The sequence below is a fragment of the Pelecanus crispus genome, chromosome 1 (assembly GCF_030463565.1).
Source record: "Pelecanus crispus isolate bPelCri1 chromosome 1, bPelCri1.pri, whole genome shotgun sequence".
Taxonomy (NCBI): Eukaryota; Metazoa; Chordata; class Aves; order Pelecaniformes; family Pelecanidae; genus Pelecanus; species Pelecanus crispus.
The window spans coordinates 80,830,827-80,854,523 of record NC_134643.1 but is presented as its reverse complement, the minus strand read 5'-3'; the positions used below and the strand labels follow the sequence as shown (position 1 = coordinate 80,854,523).

Genomic DNA, 23,697 nt, shown 5'->3' with positions numbered 1-23,697 from the left:
AACAGTAAGTATCACAAAATAGTAACACAAGCAGGCACAAATTTCACATGCTTCCTTCATTGAGCATCTGTTTGACTAGAGGTTTTTTCTGTGTTGTGCTTCTCACACTGAGCCAGAAAAGCTATGCTTATTGACAGCTCATTCTTGATTCCAGAAGGAACCACCATGAAAAACTACTGAGTGAAAAAAATAGGAAAAAAAAAGTTGAAAAATACATATACACATGCATACAAGTTAGCATGGGGCCATGTGACTTCTGTCTTCTGTATCTGTGCAACCTTCAAAAGCAATGTATTACCTGTATGTACCTAAGCACGAATTCTTTATGTCAAGTAATAGCCACTGACTTTATCTTTTGATAAGGTGTTCATTATGTTATTAGCAAACCAGCAAAGACGATGTCTGTCATTTTTTATTTTCTATATATACATACACATGTGAATTCACAAATTACACTAATATATTTGTGTGTGTGGATGAGACAATAAGGTATAATCCTAATAGACTCATACATACATACACACCCACACTACCAAGAACTCAGGACAAGCTGATGTTAACAATAAATATGTAGCATAATTATCTTAAGAAAAGTATATTCCATAAGAAATTTATCTAGACTTCTAAGGTACACAGTAACACCATACATCATCAAGCTTTAGAAAGTGTTATTTAAATGAAAATCTGTTCTAAATTATCTGCAAAATTTCAGCCTTGGAAATACCTTCTTAGGACATATAAGCATTTTTTAAAATTACAAAAGTAGTTTTAAAAAGACCTGAGAGCTTGAAGATAAATTGTTTATATTCTTATATCCCTATATTATTCATATTCTTTAAGCCATCTGGACATGGTCCTGGGCAACCTGAGCTGCATTTAAACAGGGAGGTTGAACAAGAGGTTCCTCCAGAAGACCCTTCCAACCTCAACTGTTCTGTGATTCTGTGACAGCCAAACCGTACTTGTCCAAATCTTAAATTCTTTAATCCCTTAAAATTTAATTTCAAACCAAGAACTGGCAGGTCAAGGAATTCAGAGAGAATGTCAATTTTGGTTGTGGCTTGATGATGGGATTCTCTCTTCCATCTTTTTTGTCCAAAATAAGACGTATTTTTATGTAACATGTAAAACAACAAATCACAAAGTTCACGCTGCACGATGGCTCAGCTTTCTGAAATGCAAGTTCTATGGTAAGAGAGGAAAGGCAGGAGGAGATTTAGATGTGAAGTGCAAAACAGACTATCTGAATTCAGAGACTAATTTGAGCACATCCCTCTTAAAAGTTCCTTTTGGATATCTTACTGCAGAGTCTCAAGCTATAATGTGAGAAAGTTAACAGTAACAGAGACAGATATACAAACAGGCAAGGCTTACATGTAAGAAAAGCAAAGAACATTGCTAGCTCTTGAGACCTAACTGGCACGTCTGTGCTAACATGCATAACTATACCTAAATGAACTACAGTTAATAAGGCAAGTTTTAAAATATCCATTCTTTCCACAGAACTTTTGTGTGTTTTCCAAAGGTCATGTATCATGTATGATGTCACACTTCAAAGCTTGAACAAACAGGGACCTTTCCGTAACATAGTACTTGCGTATGCTTGGGAAATGTTAGTTCTATGATTTTTACGCTGTAGCCAAACTCTGATATGCCTACAATGTTACCTTTTATTTTCCATCAGTGAAATGCTGAACAGTACAAATTAATCAAATTAAGTGCTGTCAACTGAAATAAACTATGCGATCTGTTCCAGTTCGATTCAAATGAGACGTTCAGGAGTAAGTATTTGGGGAAAGTAAAATTTTAATTAAAATCCAGACCTGCTTGAAAAAGTTACTGTGGGAATATAATGAGATTCCTTCAAAGTTAAGCAGGAACAGAAGCAGCAAACCACAGCCTTAGTGATACCTTAATGTAAACACCAGTTGCTAACTACCACTGCCTCACACCTGCTGAGAGTCTCTTCAACAGCATACAATTAAACTGTATGTATAATTTGACCAAGTTAGCTATAGCTTTTGTCACCAGTACGCCAGCTTTAGTATGTCCCCTGTTACTTACCACACAGTGAAATGAAGCAAGGAAAAGAAACCTTACAATGTACCCACCCAAGACAAATCTATACACTTCTCTGAAGACTCGGGAGGCAAAGAGCTCCGATTCCTGAGCAACCACTGCTAGAGAAGTTCCAGTCCATGCCAGCTGTTTGTGAACCACCAGTGATCCACCAAAACAGCATTTTGTGGTAACCTAAAATCCATGCCAGTGTACTGTAATAATCTGGGCTGCAAAGTGAGCCATTTCTGCAATCAGAGTGCCACAGATAGTCAAAGGAAGGAATCACTGTCCCTTGCCAGGTTGTCTCACCTGCATGCTGAGCGTGTCTCAAATCTTCTCACTCTCATCTACCTGTAATCTCCCACACCAGCAGATTTTTTTTAAATATCGAGGAACCATCATCCTAGGTCTCAACCTCTTACACAGATTTACTGGAACTATACTGCCCAACACAAAGAGGTTAGTGAATTTTTCCAACTAATTATTGGCCTCAGAGTTTTTCCTTTGAAGAGACATGTCTGTGAAATGCACAGTACAGAGTAAGGCAGTGAACCTTTGGCAGGGATCTTCTGCAGGGCTTGGGAAAAGAGTCAACATTGCACAAGCCTTAAATCTCACTTTAAATAAGGTACAAAAATATCCTGGGAAGAAAACAGGTAGTGGCTGGTGTGAAACTGGCTGTAATCCATCCGGATTTGGAAGAAATGAGAGACAGAAACTAAGGAACAGGACAGTTCTGGTGTCTGTCTTATAAACATAATTGCTCATACTGGCCTGTGTTACAAAAGATCACCAAACCTATTCTCCATTTACATTACTGACAGCATAGCTGACCAGTAACATGGAACTGCACTGGACTGTAAAAAACCTACTAGGTTATTTTATTATGAACTACAATACTTTATTCTGAACTACACTGAAACAATAAAGAAAGCTGCAACCTATGTGTAGGCTGAAATCTCGACCACATTTAAGTTAATTACAAAGGTTACTTAAGACAAGTTAAAAATTAAAAACATATAGCTCTGCACTAGTCATCTCTAGTGCTTCAGTCAAGTCAGTACCAAAAATTTTGACCTAATGTTATTGTGTCAGTTTCTGAAGCTGTTTTCTAAAAAGCAGAAAAACAGAACTTCCAGCATTCAAAGGCAGGTGTCTGCCTCCGCCAGTTAAGAAAGATATCTTTCACAACACAGCTTTATATTGCTGTCCCACTTGTTTTCTGTACTTGCCTTTGAAACATAATGAAGATCGGTATCATGCCAGTGAGACATTTAAATGTATTACACTTAAAAGAAAATGCCTTCCCAGTCACAAAGTGAGTACTAGGTTATTTCTCTTTCTCTGTACCTGGAATTTAATAATCTATTTCAATTACTTAAACCAGACACTAAAGAGAAGCCCATGTAGGCAGAGATGCTATATAAATACTAAATAAGAGCTCACGAAAGTGACCAGCCCGGACCATATACACCCACCACTGCTCTCATGGCCAAGGAACAATACAGTGTTTTATTCAGATGGTTTGGGACGTGTCAGTCCTGAGGAAAAAAGCTATGCTTTTTCTCTTGATAACCAACAAAAATATTCAGACCAAATTAAAGCTTTTATATTATCTTACAGAATTCACATTTATTGACCAATATATAAATAAGGTCACTAGCATAATTAAGGACATCTGCCTGAATAGAACTACCTCCTATAATCTCCCAGTATTTTCTTATGAAGTTCACAGAAGTAATTATCATTAACATAATCATTCACAGCAGAGCCCAGAGAAAGTAGAAATTAACTGTAGATGGTTTCTTGAATCTTTCCCTCTAGCAGCAATGGAGCCAAGCTTGGGGGTAAGAATGCAAATTCTCCAAGCATGACGCTGCTTGTTGCTGAACAAAAAATCTGCATAGATCTAGCAAAATGCAACTACAGTCTCCAGGTCCAGCAACTATACAGACAGTAACAGAAAGCCTCCAGCAAAAATACTCTCTTCAAAGAATCATTAACACTTCAGGCATTAGAAACATCACCTAGTCAACTAAAAGAATAGTATTATGCAAAAGGTGCATTTATGCCTTTAGATAATAACAGCTTGAACTTCTTCTTGTTCTTCTACCAGAATGCAACTGATTCTCAGCCTCCAATCGATGCAGAAGGCGGAATGAGAAATATATTTGTTTCAGCCAGAGAAATACTTCTATTTCTTAGAAGTTTTGTTTGGTGTAATGATAGATAAGCAAAAGGAAAAGCGTTCTTAGAAACAGAAATGGACTACTAACAGTTTGAGTAATCCATGCTAACACTTTTCTTCTTTTTACATGTTACTGACAAGTACATTGACATATGGAAAAGACATATTTCTACTTTAAAAAGCAGTTGGGGGGGGAAACACATACTCTAGAAACAAGTCAAAAAATTGAAACAAGCAGGAACCATTTATGTGGAAAAATTCCAAATACGACATTCTTTACAGATCACCAGTTTCCTACCAAAGAAAAAGTCTGTCTCCAACCATGTTTAGCTCCAGAGTATTAAATTTCAATTCACATTATGGAACTTAAAAGAAAAAAGGTTTCTGTGAGCAACAAAACTGGCAAACTGCACATTTTTATGGAGTTGGCTCCTTTACTCTTTGCAGTGCTCCTAGTTCTGTCACACAACTGAAAGTGTCAAAAAACACACAAGTAGCAGCACACGGCTCATCAGTACAGGTGTGCTGACTGGTTGCCAAACATCAGCCTTAGTTTGCAGTGGATCAGGGATTAAGCTGCCGCTATCCAACTTCCCCTCTCAGGAGCGCTACTTTGGGTTTCTCATTTACCTGTTTGCTGATTCTCATGAGGCAAAAAGTAGGAGTATAACAATATTTCTGATACTGACATTTCTCTGACAAATTTGATTTAAACTGGCTAATTGATGTTAAGGCTGGAGGAGGTAAATAAAGTAAGGCATAAGGGGAAGAATAACACAGCTGGGATGGTATGACCACAGAAAACCTAAAGAACATACTGAGGTCGCAGAAAACAAACCTATTGAATATATTTTCTATATGCTCTTAGTACCGTAGATTACTGAAATTATCTTTCAACATACTTCTCAAGAGCTGAATCATCAAGCTATTAACATCCATCTTACATGCAACGACAGCATCCTAAGATGTATCAACAGGAGCATAGCCAGTAGATCAAGGGAAGCAATTATTCTCCCTGGTACTCATTAGGCTGCAACCTACTCAAGGGGCTGAAGCTATGCCATGCAAAGAGAGGCTAAGGGAACCTGATTTTTTTAGCCTGGAGAGAAGGTGGCTTCAGGAGAACCTGATGGCAGCCTTCCCATACCTACAAGGAGCTTACTAAGAAGACAGAGCTGCGCTCCTGACTTGGGTTCACAGTAGTTTAAATAGAGAAAATATGGTCATAAAAATTAAACTGAGCAGCTACTGAGTGGATAGAAGGAAAAATTTTTTACTATGAGGATATGAAGCAGGTTGCCCACAGATACTGTGGGCATCTTGGAGGTCTTCAAGACTTGTCTAGATAAAGCCCTGAGCAACCTGCTCTGAATTCAGCTTTGAGCATGAGGTTGGACTGTAGACCTCCCGAAATCCCTTCCCACCTGAATGACTGTGCGAGTCTAAGACTTTTCCATCTCACTCCAACAAAAATGGAAGGGCTAAGACCATGGAAAGAAGCATAAGTCCATTCTTTTCCTCACATTAGTTCAAGACCAGATTCTTTCTACCCTAATACGACCTTTTCTTGGTTATAAAGCTGGAGAAAGTTGTCAGAAACAATTTATCAGAGTATGTAACAAACAGAAAGAGTTCTAGAAAAAAACAGCTTCAAGGAATAAAGTATGATCTATTATCTACATCCAGGAGGACGAGAAGTAATGGGCCTAATGAACCGAACATTCACATTACACATTCAGAAAATATTTTTCACAGTAATGGTTAGTCAAGCACTGCAATACACTGAAACATGGGTCTCAAAGACTCCTGGAGCAGTCTCCAATATTCCAAGTCTCCAAAAATGACCTGACAAATCTTAATCATGAATACTCTAACCAGTCGTGCTCTGGACAGGTGAATGGTTATGACCCTTTGAGTCCTTTCTGTTTCTAAGTCTGCATGACTTAGACAGAAAATCATACTAGAATAAATCATGCCAAAGAAAAGTGATCCAATGAAATACACATTGGGGATTTGTTGCCAATCTTTGGTCATCATTAAAGATATGTTTAAGTCTTATTCCTTCTGAATGTACCACATGAGGACTACATAATGACTATGTAATGAAAAATATATCCTTCAGGCCCTGCCACCAAACAGGCTGACCAACAGGAGTCAGTTTTCCTCGAAGACCTGCTCAACAAGATAGGTAATTACTAATTAGACATCTGGGCAGAATCCAGCATTTGATTTGAATAACAGAGCCGCTTAATAAGAGTAGGAATATATTAACTGGTTAGGTTCACTAATTGGCTCCTCTGCAGCTATGGTGGTACTGAAAAATATTACTTCATTTTGTTCATCTGTGAATCTTGGGTTTGAGGTTGTTTGTTTGTTTTTCCAAGCAGCAGAAGTGACAGGAGATACACAGGAGATTCTACTTCAAAAGGACAAAAGAACACTTTAATCCCTTAGTGCTAGTGGATTCCTAGGTCTACTGCAGACTACAGGCACTTTGGCTTAGAATAGAGGCAGCTGTGGCTTGCGGCAATCAAGTCTATTATTGGAGTTCACCACATCCTGCAGATCTACTGAAATACTTGTGGACACAGGCTCCTTTCTCCAGGACATCACAGCAGACTTGCTTAGCTAGTTTGAGAGCTCCTTGCACCAGTGTGAATGACTTTGAGAGCTAAGAGAGATCTTTAGGTCCATTTTAGTAATTTCCCCAGAATACTCTTCCACCTACTACACTGTTTAGGTAAGCATGTATTTAACATTTTAATGTTTGAAATTCAGAAATCACGGCAACAAAACTTGTTGGTCCTGCTACATTAATTTCAAATACATTCTCCCTCTTTTAGTATTACTTCCCAGAGAGACATGATGTTTACATCAACTCTCCCCAAAGAGGTGACACTTACTCCTTTCTGGGAGATAAACAAACAAACAAACAAGTTAAAAAAAAAAATCTTAGAATCTAAAAGTGGGATTCCTTTGTGATGTCCTAAAACTCTCCAAAGAGAACTGGTTTAGAAGGTGAAGGTTTTGGCCTTGCTGAGGGGGAAGGGAAGAGTACATGAAGGTACCAAGCACACAATCAAGACTGAGCCAAAACAAGCAGAAGCTAGAGTGTCCAGCTACTAGGAGAGGGTAACAAGCCATCTCAGTTGCTGAATAGTTTTTTCCACTAGTCTTTCCAAGAGCAAAACATAGGAGTTTCCAGCCATTGAGATGATAATATAAACACTTGAGAATTCAGAATAGGTTCCCGCAAGAGACAGTAACACAATTGGTTCATTTGTTTTTTAAACAATTCAGCTTTCATCATTCACTTATTTACAGTTCCTGAAACAGAAACCACTTTTCAGTAACAAACAGATGCTGCTATGAGGAACAGGCTCTCAGCTCTTTTTAGGTTTAGATCTGCTTCTTAAGATGGATAAAGTAAGGTCCAACACAAGATGGATTTTGCTTGAAGCACCCAATATTTGTTAGTCTGGTCTTCACCTACCCTGGCAGCAGCAGTAAGAGAAAACAATGGTGCTAAGCATCATCCATTATTAAGACCCTGTGCTTCAGGTCAGCTGAATTTGTACAAATTTGCATCAACAACAGAGTATTTGTTTCTCTACTTCTAGTCACTCACTACCTTATTCTCAGTCCACTAAAACCAGTAATCAGACGGTCTTAATTTGCTATTTTCAAATCATTGCTATTATAGAGGTTCTCTTAATTTTTTTCTTTCACCACAACAAAAGCAGAAAGTTAAAGGGACTTAAATGTAAGAATTAGCTGTGTGACTAGAACTGGGCTGAGGACACAACTTATGTAAGATAATCAAAATTTCAAAATTGTATTTTGTTCCAAAGCAGTGTGAAAACCGAAGACTTCAAATTACTCCAAAGTTCTGAAAAAATACAGAAATAAAGGTTGGATAAGTCACATGATTCATTTCAGCCATTATAATCACCATTGCAATAGGAAGTTCCAAGTCATTCTGGCAAACTGCCACTGTTTTGGTGGCTACAGTATTTTTGTTTTCCATGTCAAGCTTAACAAAGCATTTTAAGCATATCTCAATTAAAATGAGGCACTTTGTTTTGTTGTTTGCAAGTACTGTCTTTTGGCGGGGGGGAGGTGTTTGGGTTTTTTTCTTTTCAGTTTCACATTTTATATTATGTTGGAATAGCTTGCTTTCTGGATCAAAATTCCAGGCATTCCATAAAATATCCCAATTCTGAAAATCATTGACATTGAGAGAAAAATAGATTACCACAGAATGCTTCTGTTGAAGATTTCCTCATTACTGTTCTATACGTGATCACACACTCTTCTAGCCAAAAATCAGCACAACAGTCTTGTGACTCTATTAACCTCTTCACTCTACTACTCATGCCAGCTTTGGTACTTAATTCATTTCTCCACCAACAGCCTGCACACCTGCTTTGCTGCTACCTACTCTCAATATTCCAATTGCTACTTGAAAGCCAGTTCAGCTGAAATATCCCCCAAAACAGCCAGCTGCTTAAAACTTAGAGCGAGTGGGAATGGAAAAGGAGAAAAAGCAATTCAAATTCATACCCTCTTTTGATGAATACACACCCTCACTGAGGCCACATGTGTCATCACTCTCCCACATTACTACTGTATTCCAAAATTGTTTCCACTCCCAACATCAGGGATTGCAACCCTTCCTTGGAAACTTCTGAATTCAGCAAGCAAAAATAAATGCCAATCAGACGTTCTGTGCTCTAATGATGACTTTTGTTGTGTCCAGCATTACTTAGTATTCTCCTTTTATTTCACTCTGAACAAAGCGTTTCAAAAAATTCAATGTCAGACATATAAATTCATCTGCGGCAAAGACAGCAACACACAATACTCTAACGATGAAAATAATGTGTGAGAAAAGATCTAGGATGATTTCAAAACCTACAGTGATTTGTGCTGGTGATTGCTGCATTTCATGGTAAAATTCTGCAGCTAAATACAACAGCATGCCACACTGAACTGCAGGACTTGGAGCGCACTGGCAGACTCAAGACTAAAAGCAAAGTACTACAACCACCCAAGTGGTGGCAGTTTCCCATAATTCCCCAGAGTTTCCTACTGCAATTCTGAAGTGACTTTAGTAGTGATAAATTTTTTTAAGGAACTGTAAAGAGTAAGTTATTGAGTATATTTTTATCACCCCAAAATTCACAGCCAAGGAGGGTGGGGAGAAATGAAAAAAGGAGAAAGCTAGTGGGCTTGAAGATTGTAAACAGCACATAGACATTATTAATGGCATTCACTATTCTCTGTTTCCACATTCCCTCATATGCAGAGTTTCCAAGATTTTAGTGATGGGTCAAAGAACAAACCATTAATTTTCTAGCATGTGTGTAAAGGACATGCACTCCATTACATGTTAAGTATAAAGCTATTCTTGATAATTACATTTTTCACTAGGTTAAAGCATAGTAAAATAAAGCAAGTGTTTCAGGAAAGGACTGTAAAATGCCTTTCTAGAACTCTATAGAAAGTGTAAATGGTAGACTGCGGGACCTGGCTGACTCCTAAAGCCGGAAGACAGTTTAATGGTGTTTGCTGCTTGTGTTTTAAATCAGACCAGTCAGGGAAGCCTTCAGAAGTCTGCAGCCAGCTATACAACTCCATCACTTAACACCACAGTAAATACTACTTCTCACTGAGCAATGCTAATTTCACGCTCCATTTTATATGAAATGTTACATTTTCCAAGAAACATATAAATAACAGAACTACAGTCCTTTCGAAAGAAAAAAAACCCAAATCTTGCAATTACAATAATTGCTTTGTTTCAGGACTAACAGATGTGGTCTTAATTTACCGCAGAGCAATATATACAGCTTACTGGTGATGGTTTCAAACGGAGGTTAATGCAGATGCAAATCAAGTCTTGAGTTGGGAGGAAAGAAGCTTTAGATATACACTGGTCTGCTGAGACCAAATAAATTTTTCCTTTATGATACCTTCAAGTCACAAAGCATTCTTCATCCCAAATAGAACAGGTGGCACATCATTTCAAATACAAAGCCAAGCAAGCATGCTTTCTTTAATTTTTCAAAAGTAATTTGCTGGCTTCCTTTTTATTTTATAATCCTGTACAAAATATCAATCCTGGTCTAAGTACTTCCCTGTAAAGCCCTTTCATTTCTTCCTCCAAGTAATTTTATAACCAAAGTCAGTACAATTTTTATTTATTTAATGCTTAGTACACAAATAAATCCCAACAACTTTCACTGGAACATGCAGGAAGGGTAAGAGAAGGTTGAAGTGTTCAGCTTAACTTCATAACGAAGACTACGTCCTCTTTTAAACATGATCAAACACCAAGTTGTCTTCAATCCTCTCTCACAAGCTCTATATATTCAGCTATCAGTTTCTGCCCATATTACCCAGAAGAACAGCGATTAAAACCTACCACATTTGCTTCATACATAGCAATAACAGACTGACTAACAGGTGCTGGGGTTCACATATTTAAGTTTCTTATGCCTCTTTTTGGTATTGTGCTTTTGTAGAAAGCACCTACTGCAAAGTAAAACAAATTGTGAGCAGTGTCAAAAATAAGAAATTACCATAAATTAAGTGATTATAAAATGTACAGAGTAACTTTTGGTTCAGTTTAGCATTGTTTACAGGTCAGACTGAATTTACTTCTTCATGACTGAAGTAATGCCACAGCCACATCTTTACTAAGACAATGATAGTCGCACATTTTATGAATAAAAAATCCTGTGGTTAAGAACTTTGCCCGAAGATACTCTCTTGAAAGCAGAGTATCCCAGACAGACTAAATGATTTCGCACACACACTGAAACTGAACATTAAATGAAAACAGAAGACTTTCATTGATGTATTTAAAAGATTTCATAATATTAATGCAAGAGAAGCTGTGGCATGAGAGAAACACTTTTCTATGGAAAAAGTGTTCAAATACATTAAGAGAGGCTATATTCAAGTTAACAATCAGTAATATGGTGTGTCCATTCTTCTCACTTTATGGCACCCTGCAAAAAGCAATGACTATTTCAACAAATGTTGTTTTATAATTCTGATTTTTTTTAAAATCCATTTTGGTTTGACTTCTCATAAGCTGTGTCTTATATAACTAGTCATTTAATGAGAAGTAGGGATGTACTAATGAAGGTGTTTCGAACTGCCAACCTATTATGGAGTGGCTAGCAGCACTGTATGCTAATATGAAACTTGAAAATATCAATGTATGGGAAGATGACAAACCTGCCTTTTCTGTTGTTTAAAGAGAAAAATATTAACCTAAGGTTTGTAAACCAGTATAGTTGCATTAAAGTGTTATTCTTACTAGCTTAACTAAATAAGTGGGGGAACTCCCTGTGCACACATGCTATTCAAGCACTTAATGTTCCTCACATTGCAGAACAAAAACAGTTTTACTTTGGTTTGGGGTCTTTTTTACAGCTTTTATACAAACAGAACCAAATCCTCAACAATTCCAGGATTTTGCTAGTAATGGTGTTTCATTCTTAACTGAAAAAGAAATCTGAATGTTGATCCTTTTATGACTGTTCATCGTTCTTGATACTTGCAACCCCTTTTGCTAATGTAACTGCAGATAAAAATAACTGCTAGAGAGTCTTCCTACTGACAGTCATTACAAAGTGTGATTCTGGTGGCATAAAGTTTTTATAACTTTTCCATTATAGTTTTGGAAATTCCCAAATTGCCAATGGCAAACCACAAAAGGATTCAGAAAGCAAGCCAAATTATACTCTAGGTTACATTAGTTTAATCATAGAATCATAGAATCATTTAGGTTGGAAAAGACCCTTAAGATTATCCAGTCCAACCATTAAGCTAACATTACCAAGTCCAACACCAAACCAATTAAGGGTAGAGTAGCAACCCCACGCCTCCTGGCTTGGTGGCTGTATCATATATAATGAAAGTAAAAACTAGGAATCATTAAGATTGGAAAGGATCTCTAAGATCATCAGTCCAATCATCAACCCAACACCACCATGCCCACTAAACCATGTCCCAAAGTGCCACGTCTACCTGTTTTTTGAACTCTTCCAGGGATGGTGACTCCACCACCTCTCTGGGCAGCCTGTCCCAATGCTTGACTACCCTTTCCATGAAGAAATTTTTTCCTAATATGCAATCTAAACCTCCCCTGGCGCAGCTTGAGGCCATTTCCTCTCATCCTATCGTTATCTACTTGGGAGAAGAGACCAACACCCACCTCACTACAACCTCCTTTCAGGTAGTTGCAGAGAGCCATAAGGTCTCCCCTCAGCCTCCTCTTCTCCAGGCTAAACAACCCCAGTTCCCTCAACCGCTCCTCATAAGACCAGTGCTCCAGACCCTTCACCAGCTTCGTTGCCCTTCTCTGAACACTTGGCCCCTTCCAGCAGTTATCTACAAATATAACAATACGTTAAGAGCAGAGAAATCCTTGCACCTTACACTATACCTCCACGACAGCTGAGGAAATCAGTTATCAAATGACATAGTCCACTTGCTTCATAACCCAGCTCAACTGCATTCTGAAATGCCACTGCTGACTCCAAATACCTATCCCCTAGAGCATCCTTTGACAGATAATTACAATACTTAACAAACCTCTCCTGCAGGTTGAGAGCTATCTGTGTTTTGAAAACTATTCTCAAGGAAAACAAACCACCGAAAAGGTTAAGAACTAGAGAATGTCATGAGGTTAATACAGGAGCAGGGCATAGCAGCTTCAAAACCATGTGCTGCAATTCAAGGGATCTGCAAATGAACTAGCAATGAGTTGTCAAAGGTTTACCTACACAGAACGTCTTGACGTGGGGATCTCCATGGCCCAAGCCAATGGGACCCAAGGTCTAATGCCTCTTATTGTGATCAAAATAAGTACAGGAATCATTACAGGAGATGCAGAACATAGCGTGGGAGGAAGGAAAAGAATCATCAACCTCATCTTAGGTGAACACTACACTAGTGAAGTCTGAAAGCTGCAACAAATTGGGTAATTCCAACTCATTTCAGCAGAGCTTCTAATTGCATTAGTAAGAGATTAGCAGAGCTGGGATGCCGAGCTTCAGCACTGGCTTGCAGTTGCCCTTTCTTGCTGTACTTTTTGGATGGTCCCTGAGGGGCTGCTGGCTCATGACAACTAGCACTCCTCTGGACATTCAGGAATGGCTGGGTATATAGTGTAGGCTATGGGTTCTTCCCAAGGAGAGGTATGAGAAAGGCAGTTCTGTGATTTGATTTTGGTGGAGGAAGACAAAGGTGAAGGAAGAGAAGCCCATAATGGAGAACTCTATCATGCAGATGTGAGCCATGCCAAACTCTGCAACTTGCCCTCAAGGTTAGAAATGGTCCCTAACACGTTTTAACTGCTGCACCCACTAGGGACTGGCTCAGTCCTCACATGACATTGACTGTGTTTCTTTGCTGACAATCCAGACTTACAGAAAGTTGAGCAATTATTCTCTACATTTACCTGAAATTCTAAGAATACACATTTTCTTTCAATGATTCACCAAGCATAACCTTTGCACAGGATCAGATTCTCTTATTAAGATAAATTTAGCCACCTTGTTGAGATTAAGATCAACTTTACATTTAGAAAACACAAGAATCCTGATGTTGTGATTTATTTGTCTATAAAAGCCATATATTTAGTATGCATGCTATACAATAACTCAGGTATGCATGCTCTAACACTAAATTTCATGCTGAAAGCTTGCTAATGCCTCAGGCTACTGAGCGAGATGATACATGAAGCTGTACATAAGGAGATTGCATACTAGTTTCTTAATTTACCTCTAAATTACAACTACCAGAGGGCTTTTTTGAGTATTTGTGTCTCTAACTGGTAATGTGTCTTGCTGTCTGGTAATAACAACTGCAGGTACCATGAAAGGAAAATTCCCAGCTTCTAGCTGCACTCATATATCCATGATGAACAGAATTCTAATTCTTTAAATTTGTAAAGGCGTTGTTCAAATTGTTTTAAAAATTCCGTAATAAATGTATCCTTTCATATGGTCAATTTACATGAAAATATTATCGTGCAGAACAAGACATGTACATATATCCTCAGGCACTGAGCCAACTGTTTATAAAATTTTAAATATTCAGTTTAGCTTTATTTATACTGTTATTTCCTTTCTTGCAACAGATCATTAATTTGATTACAGGTCTTTACCCCTAAAGTCAAGACTGCAGGTTCTAACTGAAAACTAGAAAGAGTTCTTGTTTCAAGACACAGTTTTGTTACTCTACATTAAATATATATATACACACCATGTTATTAAAACTTCATTAAAGGAAACCTACACATGCACAGCAACTCTTCCTAGCAAGTCCATTAAAGAAAAAAAGATCTCATACGAACAGAGCTGGAGGGTGCATTTCAGTAGCTGAAATTTGTACCAAAATAAATGAAATCATAAAATTAGAAACACTTTTTAAAAATTCTTAAGATCGACAAGTCACTCTTTTTATTACTTGTTTTTAAAGAACAAAGAAAACTTCTATAGGAGTTTATTAATAAACACTCTTCTTTGAAGTTGATTTTCAAAGGCACAGGTCGACGCTTTTATAGAAAAGCCTGCAGGAGCAGCTTGACAGTAATGGTGGGTCAGAAGGTGAGAGGAGACAAAGCGTTGCATCAGAACCTGAATAGCTGCCACCAGATTGATCTATTGTAGGGGCATTAAAAATTATGTTTTTACTTTTGAAATTAAGACAGTTTTTTTAAGCTTTTTCCTCAGCAGCTACAAATTCTAAAAGCACTTTCAAAAAATGCATTAAATGGTGAGGTGCTCATGAAATTTTATGACTCAGGAGATGGAATTAGAAGAAGATACTCCCAACCACCAAATACTCCAACTGGATTGCAAGTTCCAGAAGAACTGGCAGTAGTAATGTCCTCTCAAATTGTGTCAGCTTCTCATGACGAGCTGTGGGGAACAGGCAGAAATCAGACAACTAAACAGAGCTGGTTGGAAAATACCAAGGTAGTGATGTCTAAGTAAGTTTAAGGGAACATAAGTTAGATGCAAGTTCAAGGGAACTTACCAGTTTATTATTAATTTCATAGAATCATAGGATTGTTCAGGTTGGAAAAGACCTTTATGATCATGAAGTCCAACCATTAACCTAGCACTGCCAAGTCCACCATTAAACCATGTCTCTAAGCACCACATCTTCACGTCTTTTAAAAATCTCCAGGGATGGCAACTCAACCACTTCCCTGGGCAGCCTGCTCCAGTGCTTAATGACCCTTTTGGGGAAGAAATTTTTCCTAATATGCAATCTAAACCTCCCCTGACACAGCTTGAGGCCATTTCCTCTTGCCCTATCGCTACTTACTAGGGAGAAGAGACCAACACCCACCTCACTACAACCTCCTTTCAGGTAGTTGTAGAGAGCCACAAGGTCTCCCCTGAGCTGCCTTTTCTCCAGGCTAAACAAGCCCAGCTTCCTCAGCTGCTCCTCATAAGACCTGTGCTCCAGACCCTTCACCAGCTTTGCTGCCCTTCTCTGAACACACTCCAGCACCTCAGTGTCCTTCTTGTATTGAGGGGCCCAAAACTGGACACAGTATTAAAGGTGCAGCCTCACCAGTGCTGAGTACAGGGGGACGATCACTTTCCTGCTCCTGCTGGCCACACTATTCCTGATCCAAGCCAGGATACTGTTGGCCGCCTTGGCCATCTGGGCACACTGCTGGCTGATGTTCAGCCAGCTGTCGACCAACACGTCCACTTCGGCTTTCACTGAACTGTTTCCATTTTTCTTGCAGGCAAAACACTGCTTTTTTTTTTTTTTTTTTTAACTCCACTACTGAACAATTGCCTGAAATAATGCTTTTCAATATTTCCAAAGCCAAATGCACAACCTTAACTTTGCTGGACTAAAGGGCGAAAGGGTTTTTAGAAAAGTTGGAAACTGTCCTATGGAAAATTCCAAGCCCTGAACAGCTCCATGGGTAGCACCCCTCCTTTTCTAAAAAGGCAGGAAAACAGTCGATTTGGAGGTAAATGTTGCAGTTTAGCCTTACTAAAGCTCAACAGAAATGTCACCAACTCCAATATGAATTCATTGAGCTCCATAATTGTGCTCTAGTAATTTCTAGAAGTAAATTCTAGACAATAATTTCTAGACCAAAATCTAAATCCTTATTTTGTCATAGGTAAGATTACTGTCAAACCAGAGCAGACTGTAATGCTAAAATAAACAAAAAAAGCAAGCAACTCAATGCTTATTTCAGTTTGTGAAGAACACAGAAACTTTTATTTTCTTAAGATGAAGCTAATCCTAAGAGTAAATCCAGTTTCAATATTTCACTTGAACTATCAGTCAGACTGTAATAACTTAAAAATATTAAAGCAATCTGAAATATTGCACATACTGCCTCAAAAATTATTAGACTGAAATGAAGCACACTGGGTATTTTTACTTGAGAGGCAGTCAACTAGAATTTTTTCTTACACTTAAAAGCAGCCAAATTATATTTCTGAAGTTATACAAGCAGAATGTATCTCAAACTCAAAATACTGCAACAGCCTTGGTTATACCCATTCATATTGCAAATAGGTCCCTTACACTGGGTGTTCTGTTCCTCAGGAAACCATCATCAGGGGAATATAATTTCCATGGTTTGTATCATATCTAAATTGCACAGTGGGATACATGCATTGTTCAAGGCTCGCACATTTTTGGCATTCATAGTTTTCAAAGTACTGCTGCCTTGCAAAGTAAGATTTTTCAGCCTCTGTAAATTCATATAATTTACGTTCATACAAAATTTTTCATGTTTTCAAGTATCAGTGTTGTTTTTCTTTTTTTCCTTTTCACATCATTAAGACTGCTCCATAGCTCATTTTTAACTTCATTGAGAGATGCCAAAAGACAACATCTTGCCACCAATGAAAAAAGATCTATCTAACAAGGTACACAGAACTTATTCTATTTTTTTTTTTTTTTTTTAATTTAACACTTCAACTTTTTTCCCAGGAATGCAACAGAAGTTACAATTCTTACTCAAGAGATTAATTAGTCTTATATTTGAACATCTCTTTCACAGTATATATGAGTAATATGATCTAAACACTGCTTGTAGGAAGATTAGTAAATCAAAGATGTAAATGCAATTAGTTTCAACCAAAAATAACACCCCTCTTCTGTATTTTTTCCAAAGAAACCCACACACAGTAGTATACTGAGACAACTGATCAGTTTGTGCATGTATATGTATACACATATACCTATGTATGTATGCATGTATATAGAATCATAGCATGGTTTGGGTTGGAAGGGACCTTTTAAAGATCATCTAGTCCAATCTCCCTGCCACGGGCAGGGACATCTTCCACTAGACCAGGACCAGGTTGCTCAAAGCCTCGTCCAACCCAACGCTGTACATTTCCTTGATAGGGCATCCACAACTCCTCTGGGCAACCTGTTCCAGTGTCTCACCACCCTCACAGTAAAGAATTTCTTCCTTATGTCCAATCTAAACTTACTCTCTTTCAGTTTAAAACAGTTACCCCTTGTCCTTTCACTAAAGACCCTGGTAAAAATTCTCTCTCCATCTTTCCTGTAAGTCTCCTTTAAGTATTGAAAGGCCACAATAAGGTCTCCCCAGAGCTTCTCTCAGTCTGTCCTCATAGGAGAGTTGTTCCAGCCCTCTGATCACCTTTGTGGTCCTCCTCTGGACTCACTCTAAGAGGCCCATGTCTTTCTTAGAATCACAGAATTGTTTAGGTTGGAAAAGACCTTTAAGATCATCCAGTCCAACCATTAACCTATCATTACCAAGTCCACACTAAACCAATAAAACCAATTAAGGGTAGAGTAGACTAAAACCATGTCCCAAAGTGCCACGTCTACCCGTTTTTTGAACACTTCCAGGGATGGTGACTCCACCACCTCTCTGGGCAGCCTGTTCCAATGCCTGACTACTCTTTCCATGAAGAAATTTTTCCTAATATCCAATCTAAATTCTTACCTTGGGGGCTCCAAAGCTGGACACAGTACTCCAGGTGGGGTCTCAGGAGAATGGAGCAGAGAGGAAGAATCACCTCCCCTGACTTGCTGGCCATGCTTCTTTTTCATGTATATATTTATATATTATATATTTCTATTCATGTACATATTTGTATATTATATATACACAGGTGCCTCTCTATATATATTTAAATATACACATACACACATGCCTACATATATATATATAAAAGAATGATACAGATTACAGATAGCAGGACAAACAGGCTACCTGCATCTCAAATACTAGAACGTCATTCCACATTTAACATAAATCCCAACTGAGTAATTTTTTTAGATCTATTTAACTGCTGTTGTCCTGCTGAATATACCTTAAGTGGACAGACAGTTTGAGCAGCCTGCGCTCCATGACGGGCGAGACATTCCTCCCTCCAGAGCTATGCATCTAAGAGGTCTACAAGTTGCACCAAGAGCTCAGCACCAGAGGGGCAGCTTGCTCTACTCCCTGCTTCCAGCAATTATCCTGACATGGAGAAATCACAGAAATCACGTGAACTCACTAACCTGTTCAAGGATGCAAAGGAGGAAAGTGTGTCACCTGCACAGTCCTAGGCATTTCCATCTTTCCATTCCCACTGCTCCCTTGCCCCAAAAGGGTCAGGAAGCCCAGACAGACAAAAGTGAGGTGTGGGGTTTTTTTCCTACTTATATAATCATGATCCAAAGAGTGTAAATTTACAGCCATTAATCACAGTCTGTCCTGTCTGCCCATGTGCTAAAGAAATTATATACTGTAACAGTAATGTGACATCAGTATATCAATTCATTTCAGCAAGTATCAAAACAAACCACCCGTTTTCATTCTTTAATATTTCTCAAATGTAAATCATGGCCAACAGATTCAAATTTTAAATACTACAATACACACACATAAAAAAGATTTGAGGTGCATAAACTTCTCAAATGCCTACAATGAAAAATTTTTTGTTGCTATTTTTGACTTACCAAGTAGATTATAAATTAATTTTTCACCAGAACAAGACAAATACAGCACATGAACTGTTGGTGTAATTGCTCACTTAGGAGAAAAAAAAGAAGGCTTTTTTAGCATTGTATCTCTCACTCTTTAATTTTATGTTACTGCTACTACCAGCAAAACACAATAAATGTAGAAAAATCAAGCCACTACACAGTCATTTAATGTCCCCATTTGCTTATGTAGGATTGGAACTATTTTCCAGGTCTGAAATAGGTATTTTTCCTTTTACAAATCTGAACAATGTAGGAGCTCTACAGAAAACTTTGAAACTTCCAAAGTAACAGGAAAAGTCAAGCTCCAGTATCTGGACATTTTAATATCAACACCCTCTACAATAAGTGAGGCACCCGTTTTTGGGGACATATTTAGAAGCTTGGTAACAAGTAAGTGAAAAGAAAACAATCCTGGAGAGGATTGTTTATGTTGGAAATGGTGCACAATTTCACCAGACTCATTTCCTCTATGACCTAACATGATTATGACATGCAGGAAAAAACAAGCTTACCACTCAAACAGGTAGACCCTCACTGTCTAACAGAGCACAATTAAAAAAAGAAAAAAAAAAAACGGGGATTTCCACCTGCCTCTCCCTCTCCCCACCCTTCTGGTTCTGCGGCCTTTAAAAATGAGACCATTCAAGTACTTTGGTTCCCTTTGGGCACCGTCATCACCAAACTTTGCTCAAGCATTGCCACACTGAACAGCAAGGAGCAGAATAATGCAGGTCTACAATTTAGAACAAACAGCATCACCCAATGGCAGAAATTCAAAACGGCAGATGACAGTCACTGCAGTTTCCTTCCTCTTCCCAAAGACACAAAATAAAACAGGAGAAAGGGTGAAAAAATAAAACCTAAGAAAACCAAATGCTCAGTCTCTATCTGAAGACTTGGTACTCTGATATGGCCTCATGTGGTTCAACAGGAGTTTTAGCAACCAATTTTCAGGGCTGGTAACAGAAGTTATGCTGGCTCGAAGGCACACAGGCAAAGAGAACTGAAGGCTCACAGCTGCTGTTTTGATAAGGCAAAGCCAGGCTGAAGCCTGCAAGATATTACACCTGTATTGAACCTGATTATGGGCTGCCACAGGAGCAGAGGGAGTTAAGTAACTGAACCCCGCTTCGATGAAGCAGAAACTGGACACCAGACTTCTGTAAGCACATTTGTAAGCTTCTGTCTAGCTCGATGCTTCTCTGATTTTGGTGAGAAAGTTAGTATCAGGACTCAGTGGCATGCATTCAGCATCCTGTTTGCTGATCAATGGTAAGGGATCTTCTACCACCCACTTCCACAAGCCTTCACACAAAGTCTTCTTCATGCCCTCCTCACCCTGAATGTACTACATAGTAGTACACTAAACCCAAGAGTTACTGCAGTAAATTAATCACAAAATGTAGTCTATCACAAATGTCATGTTTCATTATTTCCTCAATGAAACTATTTTACTGGTGCTTCCAAAATGTGAACTGAACTGACAGATCACAAGTAGTGATGGCCAAATCTCAGCACCCAACAAAACAGAAAATCTTCACTTTTTTTGCCTGTACCTATGTTTACAAACTTTAGGATTGTCATAAAAATACAAGCTGAGAAACTTTAGTATCTCACCGTAACTAAAACTTAGTGACTACCCAGGAAACATGAAAAGGTGACTGATTCCTGTGCCTTGCAGGGTAATTAAAAGAGCAAACACAATCTCTTGTAAGTGGAAAGGAAGAGAAAGTTTTAGTATCCAAAAGGGATTACGTTCAACACTCACAGCATTATAACATCAGCCCATTGTGAAGTCTGGTGCAGCTTTAAAAAAAAGAAAAAAAAAAAAAAGAGAAATTGTATGTGGGATGGCAGTTAAGAAAAGACAGGGAAACTCCCAAGTTCGTGCTGAGGTTACAACATGAAAAACAACATAGAAAACTAATGAAATTCATTGTTATAGTAATGGAAAATATACGTCACTTGTATCTGACACCAGTAAAAGTGGAAAGAATTTGGATTAACAGCTCAGATCTGAGCTGGAGAAAAAGTATTCAGAAAGGTAGACATTCTTCCACATATAGTGGTCTTGCCCCCAGCAATCAATAACGCTGGCAAAAAGCAGGAAACACAGACTAACGCCCTTCCTGCAATACAGGGTACTGTATGTCTTCTGAGCCTTTTTTTAATATTATATTAGTTACATCAGAAGGTGACTATTTTAGTAACAGTATTCCTAACATTGAGTACCCCAAACAAATTCAGTTCTTCACCACCTAGTAAATTAGAAATAAACTTTTTTGGTTGATACGGTGCTCTTAACTGATAATGATATATGGAACAACAACAACAAAAATCTCTTCATACCTCAGAATATTTTGCAAGCTACTAGAACTTCAACATCCCATGTGTTACTAAAGCATCTGAATCCAAGCTGGAGAAAGGAAAATAAATTTGTCATGACTCCTAGACTCCTTTTTCTAGAAGCTAGGCCACATCACCTCCCATCTTTACAGGCCTCAAAATATACATCCGGAAAAAGAAATGACGAGGCTGATCAAGATTGCTGAGGAAAGCAAAGACATTTTCTGATTTCAGTGGACTTTAAACCAGGTTATTTGCCCAACAGATGCTGAGGCTATTCTTGAAGAGAGAAAGCGCCTGCAAAGCCCAGGAGAACACTCCTCTGTTTTACAAAGGAGATAACGCATGAAGAACCACCTGCGATATTTGCAGCACAGCTCTAACCCCCTCATTGTACAGGCACTGGTTCATTACAGAAGTGACTCCAAGCAGCGAGGACTGCCACACAATACACCTTTCAGGTAAATAGTACATCAGACCATTCTGCAAACCAGCAAGTCTAAAAAGCCTGCAACAGCACAAAACACTCTCTGATGAACACTAAGTTTAATTCATGTCTGCTACATGTATGATAACTACTACTCAGCCCATCGGACCAGGAAAGAAGTCACAGGAACCCCTGAGAATTCTTCCATATAAAGGTCAATACCTTATTCTTAGATTTCAGTCTGGCTTTAAATGAGTATTTTACATGAGCTGCTCATCTTAAACTGGTGCATTAAATATCAATGCTATAGATGCAGTTTCAACACTTAGAACAAGTGCTTATTATGAATTTGAAAAAGGTCTGGAAATGGCTGACAAGAGCATGCTGAGCTTTCCTTTAAAAAGGGCTAGGGTCCTGTGCTGTGCCGCAATGGTAATATGGTTCAACACCAAATAGGGTTCAAAAAACTGCTCAGAGTCAAGAAGAGGCCAACAAGCCTATAAGTTGGTACTGACTGTTTGGAAATGTATGCAGAGCCAGCTTGTTTTAATTTTGAATGTTAGAAGACATCTAGTCATCTTAGTCTTTCCTATCTTCCCTCTCACTATAAATCAAAGCAATTAATTTAATTTCTAGAGCTATCCGACATCTTAATTTAAAACACTATGAACTTCACAAGAATAATCCTCCTCCCACAATCCTTCTTATATTCCAAAACACCCAAGTCCTGTTCTTGCTTTTGGCAAACGTATGTTGCATAAAATCATCATTCTGTAGACATCTTCATTCTGGCAGAAGCCAATGTAGTTTACATTTATGTATTTTCAAGGTTTGGTCAAAGTCTCAGCCTGTGATTCACAAGAACATAATAATATACAGATTGATCTTTATACCCCTTTATCTGTTAGATGGTAATTACGGTAATCCTCCACAGGCCACTAATGTACTAGAAGGGAAGTATGATACTGTGCATATGTCAGCCTTCACCTAATCACTGATATCCAGACAATATGTGAAGATGTCTCTATATAGTATGCAATTTAAATATCAAATGGAAACTGTTTAAAATAAAACCTAAAGAAAAACAAAAAAAGAGCTTATACACTATCAAAATCACCTTTAATATGAAACTTTGACTGTACCTAAGTGCCTCTGAGTTCCTTGCAAGAGATAGCTTTCTATGCATTGTATGATCAAGGCTTCAAGTGAAATTGGTCAAACTGAACAAGTCACAAGGAACAACTGGATCAATTGCCAAAATTTGTGGGGCAGAAGGGGGAATAGGAGCAGGACAGGAGGGAACATTAACTTGTTGCCTATAGAGGGGCAGCACAACAGAATAAAGTTTTGTATTATTCTCTAACAACAAACGAATCACATTGTTACAAAAATAATTCAGCGCTTTACAAACTATACTGCATTAGGCATGCATCTCTGACCTCAGGGCAAACGAACTCCACACCAACCCTTTGTCACTCATATTGTCCCACCACTTAGAGATCTCATGATTCTTGTTTAACAGTCTCTAGCATGTTGATGAAAATCTTGGCACTTCACTAAGGATTCACGATTGCAACAGAGCTGAAGACTAACATAAAATCCGTATGGGACCAGGACTAGACAGAGTTACCCTATATGCAACAGATAA

General features: G+C 38.3%; 1 protein-coding gene across 1 annotated transcript in view; it reads right to left on the bottom strand.

Annotated features, from left to right (window-relative positions):
• ATXN10 (ataxin 10) overlaps positions 1-23,697 on the bottom strand; it is a 108,050-nt gene that overhangs the window by 17,218 nt on the left and 67,135 nt on the right. The gene's annotated exons all lie outside the window — the stretch shown is intronic.